The sequence below is a fragment of the Chiloscyllium plagiosum genome, unplaced genomic scaffold, assembly GCF_037043375.1.
Source record: "Chiloscyllium plagiosum isolate Xiang-an unplaced genomic scaffold, Cpla_swu_hap1 HiC_scaffold_39, whole genome shotgun sequence".
Lineage (NCBI taxonomy): Eukaryota > Metazoa > Chordata > Chondrichthyes > Orectolobiformes > Hemiscylliidae > Chiloscyllium > Chiloscyllium plagiosum.
Window position 1 is genome coordinate 31,727,854 of NW_028270177.1, and position 17,755 is coordinate 31,745,608.

Consider the following 17,755-nt stretch of genomic DNA (forward strand, 5'->3'; position numbering starts at 1 on the left):
TAAATTGCGATTATTAATTCTTTCTTTTCTCTGCCATTTGTTGAAGTGTGAAATCTTTAGAAAGAGATTTGTTTTCTGTTACCTGGTGTGAATTGTTTGAAAGGTGTTACCTGGTATGAAAGGGGCAAAAATTCAGCCCTCAGCCATTATGATTGTGGATCAACCTGCATTTTCTTTTACTCAGTATTATTTTAGCTCCAATGGTAACCTATATGTAATAAATCAGATTAACAAAATTGTTAAAAAAAACTGCTGACAGGACGTTCTTACTCGTGTCTAATGAGGGGAACAGATCGCCAAAATTGGAACTGCTCCTCGTGTGTATATTCTGTAATTGAATTTACTCCAGAAATTTTTGATTTTACATTCCTATAGCTGGATGCATTTAAACCTGTCAAAACCTCACAATGGACTATTTGTCATAAGCGGCCAAGTGAAAATCATCATTTCAAACTTCCAGTTCTTGAGTTGGAAGTCCTGCATGAACTTGAGCAAAGCAGCTAAAAACAAAAGGCAGTAATTATTGTCAGTTTAAACTGGAAGCACTATACAAAGCTGAAGCATTGTTTTGATATTCCTGCGTTAACCTAAAGCTTTCCCAAACGTTTGTGGTGATTAAACAGCAATGTTTGAAAACCTATTGCACTGGTTGATTTAACCTCGTGTCTCTGTTCTCTGCAAGTTATGGCAATTCTCAGAATCCATCGCATTCAGAATTCATCCCTAAATTAAATCATCCCTAATTCCAACCCAACGGTATTCGAAGTAAACTTACTCCTGATTGGTCTGTAATGAGGTTTTTGTGGTGAAGGTTTACAATGTATTATTATTTGTTAACTTGAGTTATAAAGTAGAGCTAAATAGGTTTCTGATTTTTTTAAATTCTGCGAAGGTAACTTAGAGTTATTTCAACACAGAGACCCTTCAGCTCATCATGTCTGCACCAGCCAGCAAGAACCTATCTATTCTATTGGGTCACACAGTGGCTCGTGGTTAGCACTGCTGGCTCACAGTAAGAGGGACCTGGATTTGATCCCATCCTTCAGTGACTGTCTGTGTGGAGTTTGCACATTCTCCCCATGTCTGTGTGGGTTTCCACCGAGTGCTCTGGTTTCCTCCCACAGTCCAAAGACATGCAGGTTAGATGGATAGGCCATGCTAAATGGCTCATAGTATCCAGAGATGTGCTGGCTAGATGGGTTTACCATGGGACTGCAGGGATAGGATAGGGGTTTGGGTGGGATGCTCTTTGGAGGGTCAATGGGCCAAATGGCCTGCTTCCACACTGCACATATTCTATTCTAATCCAATTTCCCAGCACTTAGCACATAGCCTTATATGCTATGGCTTTTTAAATATTCATCTATATTTGAAATACTCTTGTGTCATCTCTCCCATTCTTTCAGGTAGTGAGTTCCAGACACCAGTGTCTGAGAGAAAAAAAATTAGTCAAGAACCAGAAACTTTTTTTCCAACAGTGGGTCAAAATAGTTGTTCCAATAAATCATGTGAATTAAGTATTCTTTTTGGAATTGTAATTTAATAAAGATGATAGCTGAGTTTTTTTCCAGCTAACGCATGAGGTGAGACAACAAAGGAAGATTAGCATTTACTACAACACCCTTTGTGACAGCCTCATGAGCTTTATAGCCAATGAAGTGTGGTCGAGTTGTAGTCCTTGTATATCACTACAACTCCATGACATTGCAACCCTTCTGCTATAAATTCTGTGTCTTATGGTCTTGTTCCACAACCATCTGATGAAGGAGCGGCGCTCTGAAAGATAGTGCTTCCAATTAAACCTGTTGGACTATAACCTGGTGTTGTGTGATTTTTAACTTTGTCCACCCCAGTCCAACACCAGCACCTCCACATCCTCCTGTTCATCTGAGACAGAGTAGACGAGGCTTCTCTTCTGAATGACGGCACCTCTAACCCTGCAGCACTGCCTCAGTAATGCTCAGAAATGCCAATTTATTGTTTTATTCAGTGTGTCGCCCGAACCCACAAGCTTCTGACCCAGAGACAAGAACTTTAACTGACAGAAACACGAAGGTCAAATCATTATACATGTCAGTAATTCTATTCAAAGGGGCACAATATGAAATTGCAGTTCCGTGAAGGCAATTTGTCAAGAGGAATGGAGTTTAAAAACCGGGAGATTATGCTGCAGTGGTATAGGGTGTTGGTGAAGGCACGCCTGGAGTAATGTGTACAGCTTTGATCTCCTTACTTGAGAAAGGATAGAGTGGAGGGGTGCAGAGGATGATCAGCAGGTTGTTTCCAGAATTGAGGGGGGTTGGCTTATGAAGAGCAATTGAGTAGACTGGGATTATACTCTTTGGAATTTAGAAGAATTGGGGGGGTGGGGGGGTGCGCGTCTTATAGAAACATAAAATATGAAGCGAATAAATAAGATAAAAGCAGAGTGGTTGTTTCCACTGACGGGTGAAACTAGAACTAGTGGGCGGAGCCTCAAAATTAAGGGGAACAGGTTTAGGACTGAGCTGAGGGGGGAATTTCTTCTCCCAAAGAGTTGTGAATTTGTGGAATTTCCTGCCCAGTGAAGCAGTTGAGGCTACCTCGTTGAATATTTTTAAGGCAAAGAGATAGATTGTTGAACAGTAAAGAAATTAAGGGTTACAGTGAGCGGGCAGGTACATGGAGCTGAGTCTATGAAAGGATCTTATTGAATGGTGGAATAGGCTCAACAGGCCACACAGCCTAATCCCGCTCCTATTCCTTATGTTCTTATGTAAACATGTTGCCTCCTCTTGCTAAATTTTAACAACTAAGATTCCAAAGTACTTTGCTGTTTGTAAAGTGCTTTGGAATATCTTGAAATCACCAGAAGGTACTATATAAATGCAAATTATTTCTTTGCAATCTTTCTTCCAAATCCCATTAGCTGACTGGCAGTCACTTATCCTAATCAGATTCAATTAGAATAAACCACATTGGCAGGTCTAATTTGCATTGTAGTAAGCTTTATCTCACTACATCATTTTCAATTGTTATTCAATCCTCTTCCAATCAAATTTCTACATTGGACACTTTTAGACAGTTTTTTAAAAAGTCCTTTTCAGGCAGATGGTAGACGTAGGCAGGAAATTAAGAATGACAAACATATTGCACATTTCAAAATGACACCTGTTATACCAGCCAACCACATATGCTGCTCAATAACACCAAGTTGGAAATACTTTTAAAAATCACTGATCTTTCTTTCTCATTTGCTTATAAAATGTTAATCTTGTCGAGTGGAATTGATCAATATTCTTCCTGAAATTTCCAGTAATCCTTGTAGGATTAAAAATATATGTCATTAGCAAAAAAAAAAGCAACAAAGAAACATACTATAATTATATGGTGCTGCAACAGTAGTTTGACAAGTTAAAGAGGAGGTTTAATAGTTGTAATAGATTCAATATATAAGCTCGATGCTGGCAATCAAAGCTATCCTATTTCACAATAGATACCCTGGTTGAATCATCTCTTGCTATATTTCACAAACTCACTGTGGTTATCATTGCTATCATGATTGGAACAGCATGGTGGCTCACAGCACAGCATGGGTTCAAATTCCACCCTTGGGCAACTCTGTGAAGTTTGTACATTCTCCCCGTGTCCGTATGGGTGTCCTTCAGGTGCTCCAGTTTCCTCCCAAAGACCAAAGATGTGCAGGTTAGGTGGATTCGCCATGCTAAATTGCCCCATAGTGTAGAGGGATCTGCAGGCTAGGTGGATTAGCCATGGGAAATGTGAGGTTGCAGGGAGAGAATGGGTTACAGGGATGTTATCTGGACTTGATGGCCTGCTTCCACACTGTAAAGACTCCGCCATCTTTGGCTCTGACCAATGCCCGGTCTACTCCAGAATATCTTGAAGGTGAAGCTATCCGGAAAAGTCTGAAAGACAGACGAAGCTAGCCGTCTCATGCTACTCCTTTACAGTAAACATGAGTAGTTTTCTTCATTAACAGAATGATGCCATTGAGCTAAAAAGGGCATTTTTGTCTACCACGCAAATGAGTAATGTGGTATATGAGTTTCAGTGCTGATATGATGCCATACATTCCAATGACTGGCCAACCATACGAAGCAGCTTTGACTGTTTGTAATGGCTAACATATGCTGATCGTGCCGAAACAGCATGTGTTTGCAAACCTCAGAACACTATGTCCAAGATTAGATATGACCTCACTATCGGGCAACATGATTAAATAACCTTCAGTGTATGAATTACAATGAAATCACCTTAAAACTTTGTGTGTGCTGGAAACTGAGCACATTAATACTGTTTTATTTAGCTGAAAAGAATTCAACAATGCATTGCTCTGTTTTCATTGAGAAAAGGGTCATGGAGACGATAACCCCTGCCGAAATTCCCCATGGCAACAACCTGACCAACCAGAGTCTATCTGTCTGGTCTGAGTTTGTCAGCTAACTACAATTGACAGTTAACTGTTCTCACTACACTCACCACTATGCCAATCAATCAGCACACACTTGTGATGCTGTTTAAATTAGTGTTCCCTTCCAAGTGTGACTCCTTCATTGTCAGTTCTGACATGTGCAAGACGAGAAACCTCTTTTCAGCAAAGTTTAAGCTCTGCACAACCAAACAATTATTTAGTGTGTTCTTAAAGATATCTCGCGTTCATTGCTATTCATCAATGTTATCCAATGTTTGGTAAATCATAGTATCCTGCTGTGCGGAAGGAGCCATTCACCTCATTGTGCCTGTGACTGTTCCTCAAAGGAGCTCTCCAATTAGTCCTAGGCCCCTCTCCTTCCCTGTTGCCTTGCACATTTTCCTTTCACAGATTGTTCTCTATAAGTCTGGAGTCTGGCTTGTATTCCTTGTTTGAGTTAATTAGGATTTTAAGTGCAGTGGATTAAGCAAGCCAGAATTTGAAGTGAATTGATGATTAACATATAAGAGGGAAGTAGGGTGGGAGTGTCCCCAGTGCCAAGATTATGTTTTTCTTGCTACGGATGGGAGTGAGAGTGTGAGAGAATGCACATAAAATAAAGAAGATGGCTTGTTATTGTTATCTGTTACAGCGTACTGAAATAACAATGAGAGATGGAAGTGACTGATTTGATTTCTCAGTGAGCGTAAAAGCACCATACATGTCTTGGAATATTTCCAGTTAAATCCAGGAGCCTTGTCGGAAGAGTGAGAGAGACTGAGGTTATGAAATCTGTCTGTTGATGCAGTTGTTAACCTGCTCTGGCACCATAAAGATAACAATGTTTCGTAACTTGCCATTTGCATTTGTATCATAGATTGCTTCATAAACCATGTCCGTGCTGGAAAGTTGCACTGTGCCAGCTCCAAGGGCCATCAGAAATACAAGTCTGCTTTAACTCTGGTCATGGCAAATCCACATCAGCGAGGCTCACGATAATAAATAATCTACATCAAAGGGGCTAACAGTGACCTCGAGAGCTTCGCAACTCATACACTGCAGGATATGCTCACCATGTACTGTTCACACCTGCAAGTTCGAGATTATGGACTCCAGCTTCACCTGAGTTAGTAATCTAGGTGAAAGATGTGTGAATGCTCATTGCCAGAGGAAAATAGGAAAACACAGAATGAGGCCATTTGGCCCAACAAGCCTGCATTGGTTCATTCAAACTTGTGGGCTCCCTTCTGCCATGTCTCTGAAATGTCTTTTTCCTTCAAGAATTTATCCAACTTCCTTTCAAAAGTTAATATTGAATTGGTGTCCACTATTTAATCAGGCAGTGCATTCCAAATCCTCACCACCTGAACAAAGAAGATTGTCATCATGTCACCTCTGGCTCTTTTGCCAATCAGTTTAAATATGTAGTCATTGACATTTCAGCCACTGGAATCAGTCTGCCTTCATTTATTTGACTGAAGCCTCATACTCCTGTTCCCATGGATGTTCAGAATCTCATGATGTCACTCATATTTAAAGCACCCATCGTTGAGGACCCTTTGCTGATCCTCACTCAATTCACATGGCTCAGAGTAACTGCCAGGAATGACGACGACACATTGTCCAGGTTCTTACGCAAAAGACGGTCCATCCATTGGTGTAAGTGAAGGATTGGTTGCCCTATTTTCAGACCTGCAAATCAGTTGTCATGAATTTGGTTCCTCTGCAGTTTGATTAGAGTAACAACAGGGTATGGCAGCAGAATGGATGTCTGAACAAAGTTAGGACAGTAGGGTGTATACATATTGTCCATATCAACAATTTTGGCCAAATTGCTACAACAAGTAGACATCAGAGCAGGCAAGACAAACAGAAATGAAAATGTGCCACAGAATGTCTACATCTTAACCTGTGAGAGATTGACTGATCCACTGGTTAAAGGAATGTAGTTCACACCAGATTAACAGTCCCACCTTCAACCAAACAAGGCTTCCTGCCTGGTCTTAGATATATCACCGATTTTATCTTTCAACTTTTGTAAATTTTGTATTCTCTATCACTTTAAGCACGCTGTCCCTTCACAGTGAATCTGCAGTGTATATGAGCGACAGAATGGACCATAGCAACTTGTCAATGCATCTTCTGTAGCCACACCACCCAAACTAAACCTGGGTCCTTACTATCTGGGAGATCGGGGCAGCACGCGCACACAAATATTCAGATACCTTGGTGCAGCAAACCCAGAGAGAAAGGAGATGGTGTAATGATAATGTCACTGGACTAGCACTCCAAAGGCCAAAGTGGGTTTAAATACCACCATAGCAATTGGTGGAATTAACATTCGATAATTAAATCTGGGATCAAACCCACCTTTTGTAATGCAAGCCATGAACTAAATTGCCCATAATGAAAGGTGCCTTAGCCAGAGGGAAATGGGTCCGGGTGGGTTACTATTCGGAGGGTCTGTGTGGACTGGTTGGGCTGAAGGGCCTGTTTCCACACTGTAGGGAATTTAATCAAAACTCATCTGGTTCATTAAAACTGTTGAGGGAAGGAAATCTGTTGTCCTTACTCAGTCTGGAGTACATGCAATGTGAGAGACTCTTCACCGCCCTCTGAAATGCCCCAGCAAGGCATTCAGTTCAAGAGCAATTAGTGATGGATGACAAATACTGGCTTTGTCAGTGATGCCCACATCCTGTGGAAAGTGTAAACGAAGAAAGTCTGCTTTCCTTCCAGTTTTGGGAGCCTTCCAATTGTGATTACAGATAATGGCAAGAGACAACCTGGAGATGCTTCTGTGATAATCCACTTCACACCACATTCCTGACATGGATTCTACGTTGACTAAGAAGACAAGGGCAACAAAAGCAGACACCACCAATTTCCCCTCCAGGTCACACCCACATTTTGAAAAGAAATTTACATTTGAGGTGAGGTGAAAATGTGGAAAGGTTAAATGATCTCTTGTGACCTGTTTTGGATTTCTAACCGTGGCTATGCATTTTAACAATGCTCAAACTTTGCAGCTCCTCAATGTATAAAATAAAATGTTCTAATGTGGTAGCTGCACCCCAAGTTCCGCCTTCCTGAGCTCATGGGAACTTGCAATGGATCATCAGGAGTAACAAATGAAGCTGGAAACATCTCCCATAAGCATGCAGATAATCTCAGGTTGCTAATACCACCAGACCCCACAGCTTCACTGAGGGAGCAACAATCGTTCAGAACCCTCTCGGCCTGTAAAATGTAAATAGATCCGACGGATAATTAGCTTTCAAGCTTGTTTACTGCTGCAGTGGTGTGTACCTTAACAAGCAACTGTTTCTGTGAAGCACTGCTAATGGCATGTTATTAGATAAATTATGATCTGAACAATTTATTATATGGAACTCTTGTGGTAACTAGGAATATCAGTTAATTGTTGTCTAATTAATCATCCAATGACCATCTGGTCGCATCTAAATTAATTCCAGCTAAGCATCAGTTAGTTATTATTTAATTAATTCATTTAACTTGGAAACTCTTTGACAAAATCTCTAAATAAACATGGAAGACGACAAAATACTGATCTCAGCATTTGGCTGTGAAAGCAAAGACATAGCTAACAGTATTTTCTAATCAACCTGTTCAGGGATGTTATAACAGACCTCTTGAGCAAGTGGGACCTTGAACTTGGGACATTTTGCCTAGAGGTAGGGAGACTACCAACGTACCACAAAAGCCCAAAAGACATCAGGTTGCACAGTCTTAAGAGTATGAGAATACTAAAAAACCATCATGTTGTTCTCTCGCACATCAAGCTGCACTGGCAACATCAAAACTCCACAGAGGTAGACCCAAATGTCTTCAGTTTATTTTGTGGTTAACGTTATATTCTTGCGCTTAATTCTTATTGACCTACAGCTGTGAGAATTCATCCACCTATTCTTCCTAGCAAATTATATGTCACACTGTCTTCCAGCAAGCACGTTCTCATCACTACCATTTACCTGGGTAAACATCACTTTTTGAGCAGCAGATCATGAAATCTTCAATATTACACAACGTAATTTTTAGTCGGGTGTGTCTGTTCTTTGCCCTGATTATCAGCATAGCACAGGAAAACAAGCTGGAACAAGTTGAAACATTTAAACAAAGTCAAAACAACCTTTTATTAACCAAAACTTCAGTAGGCTGAGCTCGCATGTGAAGAGATCTGCAGAATTAAAGGGACCTTGGCATTCCCTGTTGATAACTTTCCCAGGAAGATCTGCAACATAGGGTCATGACACAAGGACTCATAGCAATTTTTACAGATACCATCCTATCTAGATGCAACTGCTCTGCGCAAGACTGCAAGAAATTACAGAGAATTGTGAATGCTGCTCAGTCCATCACAAAAACCAGCCTCCCTTCCATTGATTCTGTCTACACTTCCTGCTGCCTCAGGAAAGTAGCCAATATAATTAAAGATCCCTTCCCACTCCAGTTATACTCTCTTCCACCCTCTTCAAACAAGCAAAAGATATAAAACTTTGAAAACACATACCAACAGATTCAAGAACAGCTTCTCCCCCGCTCTTATTGGACTTATTAATGGAATCTCTCATATATTAGAGCTGATTTTTCTCTGCACCTTCTCTGTAGCTGTAATGCTATATTCTATATGCTGTTCGATTACCCTGATGTACTTATTTAAGGTATGATTTGTCTGGTTAGCATGCAAAACAATACTTTTCATTGTATTTCAGTACATGGGACAAGAATAAATCAAATCCAATCAATCAAACATGCTGTTTTCTGCATCTCCACAGTTTTGTGTCAAAGTTTTCAACGGGATGAATCTTAACATTTCAGGTTCAGCATGGGACCCTATCCAGAAAGAAAACCATATCACAAGGAATTAGGGGAAGAAACGGGGGTAAACGGCTCAAAATTTCACCCAAGGGGATATCTATATGCAAACATCAATCTCAAGCAGATCATGTGCAAGGCTCAACAACAACATCTTCTATTAACATGGCATGTTTAATAATGTAAAAAGCCCCAAACTGCTCATGGTGAAAGGCTGAAAAATAGGGGTGCGCAAAAGGGCTAGAATCGGAGCTGCACAGAAATGACAGTGTTGCAGAGCTGGAGAAGGTTACAGGAGTAGGATTGAGATGACAGATGGATTTGAAAATAAGAATAAGGAAGTTTAAAAGCAGTCAATATGGTCGGGGTGGGGTAGGGGAGCAGGAGTGGCAATGGGTGAAGATGATGTTACACAGACAAACCTTCAGATAATCACACACATTAATGGAGGGTGAAAGACAAGAGACTGCTTACAACTCAAACAAATCTGCATACATGCTCCAACACCATAATACCCTGCTCCTGGGAGGCTAACTGTTAACATCTAACTAGGTTAAAAACAAGGACTGCAGATGCTGGAAACCAGAGTCTAGATTAGAATCTAGACTCTGTTAACATCTAACCCCAAGCCTGGTGAAGAACTTGTACAAATTGTGGTTTTACCTCTATACAGACACCCATTAAACAGAGAGACGCTCAAGAGCATTTTATGAGACGGCATCAGCTCAACCAAATTATTGTCATAAGAAACGGTGAGCATTGATTCAGAAGTAATCTGGTCGCATCTCACATCAACTGGAGTCCGTTAAGCAGGAATCTTACTTTGGGAATTAAGTTCATAAAGTGTATGTTCCAATTCCTATCAGATGGCCATTGAAATAAAGGGACAACTTGTCGAATCTTACAGCATACAGAGAGGCCATTTGGCCCACAGTCATCGTGCCAACCTTTTGAAAGAGCTATCAAATTAATCCAGTGACCCTTCTTCACAACTGAACTAACTGAAAAGCATTCAGTGCTGAAGAAGGGTCAGTGGACCCAAAAAGTTAACTTAGATTTCTCTCCACTAATGCTGCTAGACCAGCTGAGTTTTTTCCAACAATTTCTGTTTTTGATTCCCAGCATCTGCAGTTCTTGGGTTTATTTTTCCAATTAGTTCTTTCTCAGTAGCTCTGTAAACATTTGTTTTCCAAACACCTTTCCCTTTTGAAAGTTACTGTTGAGTCTGTTTCCATCATCCATTCAGACAGTGCATTTTAGGTCATAAAGGTAAAGTCACTGCAGTCCTACCAGACCACAGGGCTGATCCCTCATAAGGGGTGGTGGTTTAATCTGAGGGTCACCACACCACAGGCGGGGTGGGGGGAGGGGGGGGAGATTGAGAAGGAGAGCTCCTGCACTGCAACCATCTGTCCAGCCAACTGAGCTAACTGACCTCCACTATTCCCAATCGTAATAACTCGCTGAGTAAAATTATCTCCTTCACTTCTTGCTGGTTTATATCATAAACCTATGTCAGTGTTTGTCAGCCTCTTGCCAATAAAAACATTTTCTCCTCCTTTAATCAGCCGAAGTCCCTCTCCTCATTTTTGCTTAAGCTTCCCTGCTCCATGGAGAGCAAACCCAGCTTCTTCAATCTCTGTACTGAAGTTTCCCATAGGACCTCTATTTCAACAACAAGTCTGTTCAACCCCAGCCTCCACTCCAATGGAGACTACACACTTGTTAAGTCCTCCCACTTGAAAACCCCTGACCTGGAATCAGCGCCAGACAACCCCGAGCATTCATCTGCTTCCTGGCTGTGCTTTTCCAAAGGGCTTTCTCTGTCCTGGGGAGTGCCCACAACCAATTTGCCCAGGGAAGCCGTTTTCCCAATGTTGGCTCATGGATCCTCTTGCATTGTGTGTGTGCATGCGTGTGCGTGTTTGCATGTGTGTGTGTGTGTGTGTGTGTATACGTGTGCGCATTTGTGTGTGTGTTTGTGTGTATGTTCCGTTTGTCTGTTGTATGTGTTTATGTATGTGCATTTGTACATTTGTATGTTGTGTGTTTGTTTGTGTGTTTGTATGTGTGTGCTTGTATATTTGTGTGTGGTGTGCGTGTGCTTGCGTTTGTGTATTTGTGTGTGTGTCAGGGAGGTGGGCAGTGAAGGAGGTGTTTGGTACACTTGCCTTTATTCATCAGTGCATTGAGCAGAGTTGTTGGGAGGTCATTTTTCGTTATACAGGACATTGGTGAGACTGTTTTGGAATAGTGAGTCCAATTCTGGTCTCCCTGCTACAGGAAAGATGTGTTGAAACTTGAAAAGGTTCAAAAAAGATTTACAAGGATATTGCGGGGGCTGGAAGGTTTGAGATGTAGGGAGAGGCCAAATAGGCTGGGGCTATTTCCCCTGGAGAGTCGCAGGCTGAGGGGTGACCTTATAGAGGTTCATAAAATCATGAGGGGTGTGGTCACGATGAATAAACAAGATCTTTTCCCCAGGGTAGGGGATTCCAAAACCAGCAGGCATAGGTTTAAGGTGAAAGGGGAACAATTTAAAAGGAAACTAAGGGGCAAGCTTTTTACACAGAGGGTGGTACGTGTATTGAAAGAGCTGCCAGAGGAAGTGGTGGAGGCTGGTACAATTACAATGTTTAAAAGGCATCTGGATGGGTTTATGACTAAGAAGGGTTTGGAGGGATGTGGGCCAGATGCTAGCAGGTGGGACTAGATTGGGTTGGGATATCTGGTCGGCATGGACGGATTGGACTGAAGGGTCTGTTTCCATGCTGTACATCTCTATGACTCTAAGTCCCTGATCCAAGGTATGATCCTCTGCAGCCTTTGTCCCAGGATTTAACATCTTTCCCAAAGGATGGTACCCAGAATTGGATGCAAAAACCCAAGTGAGGCCTAACCAGTTATTTATAAAGCTTTAACATACCTTCATTTTTCTTTGTGATCCAGGCCACTATATTTAAAGCCAAGGACAAACTGATGGTATCCATGAAAATTAGAAGAGGTTTTATTTACGTACAGCCATAATGGTTCTAAAGGATGTTGAACAACTGGAGAGATTAATAAAAGTATCAAGTAAATAAATATTGAGACAATGTTCATCAGTGTACTGCCTTGTTTCAGTGTCTTGATTCGGACTGCCAACTTGGATTTGAGAATATTCCTGCAGAATTAATCACAAAACATCTTCTCTCAAAATGCCCTGTGCATTCGTGGTGTGGGTATGTGTGTGCGTGTGTGTCTATGTACACGTGCATGTGTGTGTGTGTGTATGTACATGTGCATGTGTGTATGCATGTGAGAGTGTGTGTATGTGTGAGTGCATGTGTGTTGTGTGCACGTGTATGTGTGCATGTGTGTTTGTGTGTGTGTGCACATGTGCATGCGTGTATGCATGTGAGAGTGTGTGCGTATGTGTGTGAGTGCATGTGAGTGTGTGCACGCAAAAGGAAATATAAAACAAAACACTTACATTCTGGATTTCAATCAATATTTGATGTTTTGAAAAATGGGTTTGGCTTATGTGTCAAGTAAGGAATGTGGTAGCATAGGATATTCTCATTTTGAAATGTGCAAACCTTTCTGTTTGTCAGTCACCAGGTGGGGCCCTTGTGGATCTGAATGTCTCATACATCTTCTTGGTAATGTGGCCCATATCACTGTCTTGAACCCAGGGTATGCTGCTCGCGCTGACCTCAGAGGCAAGAATAACCCGAAACATATTTTTCTGAGCTGAGAAGTTGAACAATCCCTCATTCTAGTGCTTGTATTCATTAGCTAAAGAAAGCGATGTCGATTTACATCCCAGGAATAGGCCTAAACATGTGTTTTGGTACTGAAAACAGCAATGATCTTACACACCATTATTTGTTTACATTGGCCCACATGTTGTTTCTTCTGGGTGCCTCTCCCAGCAAAGTTGCGGTTAAACTTTAATTTCTGAAGATACAAGGACAAATCCAGAGGGCTGTTTCTGGTAGTTAGTGCTAGCGGTGGCTCAGCGGACAATACTTGTGCCTTTGAGTTACTAGACTGGATCACCAAGACTCACTCCAGCACAGCAGCTAAGTCTGACATGTCAGAGGTGTGTCGCACAAGTAAGACATTAAACTGGTGCTACATCGACCTGCTTCTGTGGATAAGGAAGATCACATGGGGCATTGTTTCAAAGAAGAGTTATTGCTGCAGTCCTCTCCAATACTTAGCCCTCGATCATCAGTGCCAAAGATGATCTGGTCATTGTCGAGACTGGTGACTCTGGATGTTTGCTGAGTGGATCTTAGCTGCCATGTTTCCTGCATTAAAACAATGTCCACCCTTCAAAGAATTATTTCATTTGTTATGAGCAGCTTTGGAATGGCCTGAGGTTGTGCAAGGCGCTACATGAATGCAGCTTCTTTTCCTACACAGATGTGGTTGGCGGGGTGGGGAGTGGTCACATTTTGGGGAGAGTCCTATTTTGTATGTTGTAAGAGCAGAAATATTACCCATGAAATATTTTAAGTGTATATATAACATACATAGAAAATCACAATCCATTAGATGGGAACATGGTGCAATTGCTGACAATTTCCTGGCCTGTATTGCTATACTGCAAGCTTTTGAGTCCTGGAAGACTTAGCTTCCTGGGTGGCCAAGTCTATTTAATGGGTTTTATTTGACTATTGCCTCGGGTGGTGGGGGGGGGCAGGGGGATAACCCAACCCATTCACTGGCTTTTTCAAGCAGCCCTTGGCTTTCTGTACTATTGTGGATTGATGGGGAAAATTGAATGCCTTATTTGGACAATTAAAATGATTTGCTGTCGATACAGCATCCCAGAATTTTGCCACAATCCCTTGCTGCTCCAGTTCGTTTTCTGATTAAAAACAAACGCACATCGTGACACTGGGGAAAAGGTCACGCAACTTCCCAGCTTGTGCCAATTTTGAGGCATTTTCTGCGTCATTAGCCTTTTCATTTTCACAAGGGAAAATGTCAACTTGAAGACAAAAATGGAATTGTCACGGCCCTCAGAAACAATGAAGTGTGGTTTTGTGTGCAAAAAAAAGCTGATTTTGGGGACGAGCGGAGACCAGCAATGATGCACTGGAAGGGATCCAAAACTGGGATTCATTCCCATGTCCTCGTGTCAGATCCAGTAGAAAGAATAAACTGTGTCTTCTAGAAATCAAAAATAAACAAACCAGTGTCAATGCACTCCATTGTTGGTTTACAGCAAAAAATACAGATTGGAACTTGTTGCTTTTTAGAGTCTATTAACCAGGCTGTTTCTGCTTGTATGAATCCAATCAGATAATGATAGGTTTAGGTTGGCTAAGAGTCGAGCACACAAATGAGGCTTAACTAAATGCCTCCTGTGAGATAGTCCATCAAGTCCGCCCCACTTTGTTGGCGACGCGACGATTTTTAGCTTCGCAAACCCTTGGGAGGTTTTAAAGAGCAAAGTTGGGAAGGGATAAAAAAAAATACTGTGGGTAATTCCACTCTCTTCACCCCTCAACCCCCAACCCCCTAGCGCCCACCCAGCAGCAACGCCTCCCCGAAATGAGTCGAAAGCATCGTATCATTCTCTGCCCCATCCACAACCAGTCAAGCTGCTCTTTGAAACGATTAAGATGGGTAGAGAGTCAGGAATCTTCGTGCCAGCTACAGGTAAATCTCGCTTCACATTTCTTCTTTCCCTCTCAACGCGCAGAGCTCATTGAAAAACATGTCTTGATTTACTGATTGACTGATTTTGTTCTTCGGTCAGCCACCATGCAGGAGTGAGGTGAGGGGGGCCTGCAGTCCCATTTTCATCTAAGATTTGCAGCCTTTGATCACTCCTAAATGCCTTTGTCCTGAGCAGCATCAGTGAACTTGTTAATTTGGCGCCGCAAGAGATTTTACTCCTAGCCCAGAAATGGTGCTGTGCTTTGTGGTTCTAACCCAGTGTGCTGACTGATAAATTGCTGCATTTCTTGTTTCAACGAATGTAATTTAACACAGAAATCATTACTAATACCATCAGGGGCTTAATTCTCATGTTAACCCACTTACTTTAATTGAGATACCATCCCCACAAAAATGACAGATATATGAGAGTGCTATGCCTCCTTTTGCTCAACAGTATCAATTTCTAGCTGTTGCTATTAACAGTGACCAGAGGAATGGTGATGTGCAGATGCAAGTGTACATATTATGTTACATCTCTTAATCAGTATGCTTTTAGGGGGCATTAAGAGTGGCACAGTGGCTCAATGGTTGGCACTGCTGCCTCACAACACCAGGGACCCAGGTTCGATTCCTGCCTTGGGTGACTGTCTGTGTGTAGTTTCCACTTCCTCCTCGTGTCTGCCTGAATTCTATGATAGATATTCATGATATCACCACTGCAGCAAAGCATATGAAGTGAGGGTAGGTATAAAGATCTCACACTCCATGTTACCCAGGGATCACTTGAAGCGTGACACTCTATTGGAAGTATGTTGCCATGTTGTAACCTGGAAGAGTTGTTTTAGCCCAGACACTTATGTGTCTGAAGAATGTAATTTTTTTTTGCATAATAGTTAGTTGTAATAAATTGGATTCTTCAACACCATACCCAGGTTTTGTTAGGGGATATAGCATAAGCTTTGAGATCAGATTAAACACCCTGTTCTAGGCAAGCATGCAGAAACTAACACACAGTTCCATTTACAACCATCAGTGAAACCAATGAGAAACGATGCAGTGCAAGAGCAATAGTAGGAAATATTTCCTGTTACTAACCTTTCCTGGACAGCTCTGTATTTCTTCCTATCTTGAATTACATGGCTCCCAAGATTGACTTTCTGCAGATCCTCATGCTGTTGCACACAGGGAAAAGTCTAAGCAAAGATGAAAAAGTTGCAATTTTTAGAACAATTGGTTAACCAGACAGTTATAATTACTTTCTGCTTTCTCATGCTGTGTGAGTGTGCATTACACATTGCCTTTTCTCTGTGCCTCAGCAAAACATTTAAGTTCCTTAAGCCAGCTGAGGCCAAGAGTTTGCTGTTTGTATAAAGATTCAACCTTCAAATTTCAAAGCTTCAATGAAACAATCTTTCCCAATGATTATGGAATTGCTAACGACCAGAGCACCAAATGATGTTTTCAGGGAGCAGGATTTTAGAATCCTCGCCCGTGTGAGGGCCATATGTTAAATATCATGCCATAAAAGGGTGGTGAGTGAAGATAAGAAAAGCTAAATGCTTTACGGTTTTAGGCAAAGATCAGGACTACATTTATCTTGTACCATACATGACACAAAGCAGAGCACAGCTGATGAAGTACATTTGAGGGATAATCACTGCCAAATATAGGAAATCAAGGCAGTCAGTTAATGCACAGTTAACTCTCAAGAACATTGATGAGATACATGATCAGTTAATGCGTTCAATGATACAGATGAAGAGTAAGTATTGACCAGGACATCGGGAAGATCCAGCATCCATTCCTTTGTATGGTGCTGTGGGATCATCTCAGAACGAAGCTGGGGCCTTGATTTGGCATCTCATCTGAAGGATGGTACCTCTGAATGTACAGTAGACAGGCAGGAGGCTGGAAGAATACAGCAAGCCAGGCAACATTAGGAGGTGGAGAAGTTAATGTTTTGGGAGTAACCCTTCTTTAGTCCTGAAGAAAGGTTACACCCGAAACGTCGACTTCTCCTTCCCCTGATGCTACCTGGCTTGCTATATTCTTCCAGCCTCCTGCCTGTCTACTTGGGATTTCAGCATCTGCAGTTTTCTTGTCCTTAACTTCTGAATGTACTGTAATAAACTGTCAGCCTAAACAGTTCTCTGGAATGGGGCTTGAACCCATGACTATCTGACTCGGAGATGGAAATGCTAGCTCTAAGCCAGTGCTGACGTCAGTCATAATAGGTAGCTCTGTACCAATGAAGTTATACAATGGAGACTGAAAGCGTTCTCTCAACAGACCAAACATACTTTGCTGCAGTGCTCTTTTGTATGCTGAGTCGTCAGATGCACTCAGAGGGAGGGAGTTTCCAACTGTATTGTCAGTATGTTTCACCTACAAGCTCTGTGCATCTGGCAATCTCTTGGTGGGTGAGCACTTTCCCAGGACTGCCAGATAAATAATTGTAAAAACATCACTCACTAATAATTTCTACAGCTTATTGCTGAATTACACAGCATTTACAGCACTGGAAGAGGCCATTCAGCCCAACCGGTCCACACTGGTGTTCATGTACCACACAAGTCTCCTCTCAACCTATTTTATTTATTCCCACTAACGAATCTTTCTTTTTCCTTCTCCCCCATGTACTTGTTTAGCTTCCCTTTAAAGGTATCAATGTCATTTCCCCAATGATTCCTTGTGGTAGTGTATAGTTATGGGTGCCACCCTTTGGAAGGATATGAATGTTCAGGACAGCAAATTTAGAAAAGGGTTTCAGGAATGGTTCCAGAGGTGAGAATCTTCAGCAATGAGGGAAGATTGGAGAAGTCAGGGCGCTTTTCCTTGATGGGAAGG

The 17,755-nt window shown here is 41.8% G+C and overlaps 1 protein-coding gene across 3 annotated transcripts in view; it reads right to left on the bottom strand.

The window, feature by feature from the left end:
* sema4ba (sema domain, immunoglobulin domain (Ig), transmembrane domain (TM) and short cytoplasmic domain, (semaphorin) 4Ba) overlaps window positions 1–17,755 on the bottom strand; it is a 469,915-nt gene that overhangs the window by 183,218 nt on the left and 268,942 nt on the right. For all 3 annotated transcript variants that reach the window (XM_087981180.1, XM_087981181.1, XM_087981183.1), the window contains one exon: window positions 16,004–16,101. The gene's annotated coding sequence lies outside the window, so the exon portion shown is untranslated. The remainder of the gene's footprint in view (window positions 1–16,003; window positions 16,102–17,755) is intronic.